The sequence below is a fragment of the Chelonoidis abingdonii genome, chromosome 5 (assembly GCF_003597395.2).
Source record: "Chelonoidis abingdonii isolate Lonesome George chromosome 5, CheloAbing_2.0, whole genome shotgun sequence".
In the NCBI taxonomy this organism is placed as follows: Eukaryota; Metazoa; Chordata; order Testudines; family Testudinidae; genus Chelonoidis; species Chelonoidis abingdonii.
In genome coordinates this window covers 73,395,394-73,400,241 of record NC_133773.1, presented here as the reverse complement: position 1 = coordinate 73,400,241, position 4,848 = coordinate 73,395,394, and the positions used below count along the sequence as shown (strand labels likewise).

The window sequence follows — 4,848 nt, the reverse complement described above, 5'->3', positions numbered from 1 at the left end:
ACTCATATGCTTAATTAGTTGGCCACTTCAGGTCTTGCATTTCTGGGCAGTGCCCCCCACACTGAGCCCGGGTCTGAACAAAGGAGCCAAACAAAGAAGCAAGAAGCCCCCTCCCTAGGCAGGGCAGTGGTTCCAGTTAGTCTGTACAAGCCATCCCTATGAATAGGGCTGTGACTTTAGTTAGCACAATGGCCGGGAGGGGCGGCCACCCAGGACAAACAGAAAGGAGAAGGGAAAAAGGAATGCTAGCAGGGGGACAGCTGTAACAGACAACTATATACTAATATTATGGCTGTAATAAATATCTCCACCCTGAAAGTAACAAACATGCTAGATTACATTAAGCAGCTACCTTGGAGTTCTCTCTGCTACCTTGTATATCCCAAATGCTAGCCAAAGTAAATGGGAACAGCCAAGGAATGCAAGAACAGGCCCTTTTGGTTACAAAAGTCATCCCCTCCGTTGATTTATTGACTTTCTAGTTTTGTCGGACAAAAGTGATCTTTACTGACTTCTGTGAAATTTCACAAAATGATTTCCTTTTTAGATTGACTTGAAACACTATTTTTTAAAAAAAGAGTTTATTCTTTATACAGCCTGCCCATCACTACTCCACATAAAACATACCCTCCTCCCCCTCTTGAACACATACCCTGAAAAACAAACATTCTTTTTTATACCTAATGGGACCTTACACTTGGATCCCTAGGCTCTAATCTTGCAAACAATAAAGTACATGCTTAGGTTTACTCACAGGAGTAAATTTAAGAATGTACTTAATTATTTGAAAGAGGGGAACTTGTTTTATACCTTGATAAAACTATAATGAAACCACCCTTGTGCTGAGGCATATTGAAAATGTAGATTCAGAAACAGTTCTGACTGACTCAGATATATTTCAAACAGGTGTGAATATTGCAATAGATCTTTACCACCATTTCAGAAAGTGCATAGAGCTCCCCACACATTGGAAAACATAAAAGCCTGTTTGCAGAAGTTCACAGATATAAAATGAGTTAGATTTGTCCCAAAAAATTATGAGTACTTTTCCCAGTTGTAGGCCCAATAATTACATGTAAAAGGCATTAGCACCTTTCCTTCCTGCTGACCTTTTCCCTCTTCCCAGATCTAGATTTACAGCCACTGTTCATAGAAACAGCCAAACAAAATAATCCTGTTTCATGTGCTTCTTTTAAAATGACTGTGACAGAACAATCAGCCACTGGAAAATAAAGTCCAATTAATAAAGGGATAATTCAAAAAAGAGTATCCTAATTTTCTTTAAAACCTGTATTAAAACTTTATAGGAAACCTGATAAGGAGAGAACACTCAAATCAAAGGGTACACATTAAAGAGGTTCTTTCCTCCTACCATGATAATACAAAGTAAACACTGGGCACTCTTACCTTTAAGGTGTATTTATTTACAGTCAGGTTTTCCTCTGAGGAAGGTAGCAGAATTTGTTGGTAGATACTATCATTAACCTTGTGAGTGAACATGTGACTGCTCCTGAATTATGGGTTTATACTGCGTCGCTTAGTGGTACATTCCCAATGAGATGGCTGAGAAAACTACCAAACACCAGTGTGTTATTCTTTTGAGTTAGGTGTTTCTAAGTCATGTTGGCTGTGTTAGTGTATTCATTGGTGGCTGGTGTTGGTGACCCTATAGATGCACTTAACTCTTCTGGCCAGAAGAAGTGAAAAAGGCAAACTATTTTTAGTGTTAAAAAACAAAAAATTGAGGACTATGGGATAAAATATTAGAGCGCTAGATGGAGCTGATTGGTGGAAACTAAACACAGGTGGAGTCAAGAGCTTCTAAAACTTGTCATCAGATCCCATGTAAATCAGTTGTGGGTGGATTCAGGATAGCACTTTCAAATCACAGCCCCTTTGAGTTATTTGGAATGACTAATAATGATCTGTTACATGGAATTTTGTAAAAAGAACAATTCCAGTTTATAATGGATTTAAAATTAAAAGAGAAAAACACCCCTTATTTTTCTGTATATTAGGCTCTTGACTTATTTCTGTCCTTCCTCTCTTCACTAATTTAAGCAAGTCTGCGATCCACAAATTCTGTGCTGCAGCTGTACTATGACAGTGACTCATGCTCTTTTGAGTTGATCATAGCTGATGGCTTCAGCATGAGGCAATAGCAAAGCATCCACAGATGTAAGCTGCTGTTCTATCAAACCTCATTGAGACAATCAGACAAATTTGGAATATAAAATGAAAATTCAGTTGAGGATAAGCCTAATATGGATCCAGTAGGACAAACTTGTATTTTGGATGTGAATGTATTGGGACTTCGCTACTGCAGTTAACAGTTCAGCTAAGAGTCACACAACTCTAATAAAGTCAATTAATTTGCCTCTGAAATAGCAAAACTGGAGCTAAATTCTTCTTTCATTTACACTTGTATAACCCTGAAGTCAATGGACATAGTCCCCAAGTTAATGATTGTGCTCACTTGTGCGTGCACAAGAACATTAGCTAGATATATTTCCTAGCACTCCCTTGAGTACTGTGGAAAGGTGAAGATTCCCATGACCTTCTCTCCTTGTGTTTTTTTTTTAAATACTATTCATTTAATGACTTTGTAGAAATATAATTCTAATAGTTTTTAACATACACTCTTCTGTTCAACCACAGGACAGAATTTTGCCCTAAGAGTTCACTAGATTCTACATTAGTCTTGTTATGTATTCTAAAAACATAGCATTGTTTGTTTCAGGGATACTGAAACATGCAATTAGTTATTTAAAGAATGATGCTTATAGTAGTGTGAGCACGATGATCATGTAAAATATACAATGCTTGTAGCAAGTTACTAAAATAAGATTTGTTGTATGCATCCATCCTTACCAGAAAGTGAGTGCTAAAAAACAAACAAAAGATCTTTTCAGAGTAACTCTGAGTAGAATAATAATCCAGTGTGCACACCAACACTACTATACATTCTTTACTCAAAACAATGTAGGGTGAGGGGCACAAGATTAGGCTTCTTAATTTTATAGTGATTTAATCTTTAACATCAATTAAAGACAAGCATTTTTAAAAACAGTGCAGTTATATATTAAATGTGATAATCATCTCAAACTATTCTGAGAAAACATGATCACTTTTGTAAGTGAGGGATTGTCTGAAACAGTTTAGGAATAACTGCTTTCATCAGCCTAAACATCATTCTTATCTATGTATGGCTTCATGATGAAGCTTTAAAATATGTTTATTATATTTCAAACTCCAATCAGTAGGATATAAAGATCACAGAAAGCTTTTTATTTTTCCATTCAAAAAGCATATAGCAGTACCCAGCATTCTTAGTCCAAGGAAACTGTGTAATGGATTTTGTGAGTTCTTTATTACATATATTTTCAGAACTGACAATTTATTCAAACATTTCACTTTTTGATCACCATACTCCAAAGCCTGCTTCTTCTCTATAAGTCAATGCAGAGCACCTTGAATTCATTTATACTGTTTTCGTCGGTTACAATTCCCATTAGCTTATTTTATAGCTGTGAAGAGCTTTGTCTGAGTTCTCTGTGCTCCTCATTTGCAGAACAGCAAGTGGTAAGTAGGGTTAAAGACAGTACAAAGATTAAGAAGGATGGAGGGCAGAGAGAGAGATAGAGACCTTTAGATTTAGTTAAAGGGGGTGAGTAGGGATCATGCTCAGGGTCATTTCTACACAATGAAGATGGGGTGAAGAAGACAGTTGGAGGAAAGGAACTAGTCATGATCATGTAGCAGGATTTTATTTTAAAAAAGAAGAACATAGGATGGAAGGTGTAAAGGAAGAATATAAACACTGAAGATATGAAGAAAGATATAATGAAGCTATAGCTGTAAAAGTGAAAGTAGAGTGTTATGGTACTGTACTTTTTATTACTATATTTTATTTTAGAAAAAGCTCTTTTATAACAGTTTGAATCCATGGTTTTAATGATACCTGGTTATTTAGGGAAAAAAAAAACAAATAAAAATTTCCTCACTGCCTGAGACATGTTGTATGGGAGCATTCTTGTTCCTGTAAGCAATGCTGATAGGTTTGGTGCCTGATTTTGTTAGATCATAGAATATCAGGATTGGAAGAGACCTCAGGACGTCATCTAGTCCAACTCCCTGCTCAAAGCAGGATCAATTCCCAGACAGATTTTTGTCCCAGATCCCTAAAGGACCTCCTCATAACCCTGAGTTTAGGAGGCTAATATTCAAACCATTGAGCTATCCCACCCACCAATTTGCATTCCATCCTTGTGCAGGGGCCATGCTAATCTTCTCTGTATCATTCCAATTTTAGTATATGTGCTGCCTAAGATGAGTCAGGCTAGGGGCATCATCACTTTTTTGCATGATTGCATGTGTGGGTGCAGGGACAGAGAGATGGGGCCAAAAACACAGGGAGGGAGGGAAGTAGCTAGACATCAAACAGCATTTTCTTTCCCCTGAGAAGTTGCTTATCTCCTCTAGACAAGTTCCTTCATGCATATCTGCAACAAATGTCAGGATAAGGAATTACACAAAATTAGGAGATACCAGTTAGATCTACCCAGCTCTACATCCTTTTCAGCTAGGTACATTAAGCTGATGTAGTCCTGGGTCTTTTTGGCTGAGAATTAAGAAATGAGACCTGGTTTAAAATTTTCAATCAAACTTTTTTTCATGAGAAAATGGCCTTTTTGATTAAATTAAAATCTCCACAGGAAATGGCTTTTGAATGACATTTTTAGTTTGTGTTGGGGACAAAGAAACAAAAAAACCCACTCAAATAGGGTTGTGTTTTACCAAAAATGGTTGGTTTTCAGGGGAGTTGGGTGTGGTGGTTTTTATTTGTTG

General features: G+C 37.0%; 1 pseudogene; it reads right to left on the bottom strand.

Annotated features, from left to right (window-relative positions):
* Window positions 1–4,227: 4,227 nt before the first annotated feature.
* On the bottom strand, window positions 4,228–4,340 carry LOC116838457 (U6 spliceosomal RNA; annotated as a pseudogene).
* Window positions 4,341–4,848: the final 508 nt, after the last annotated feature.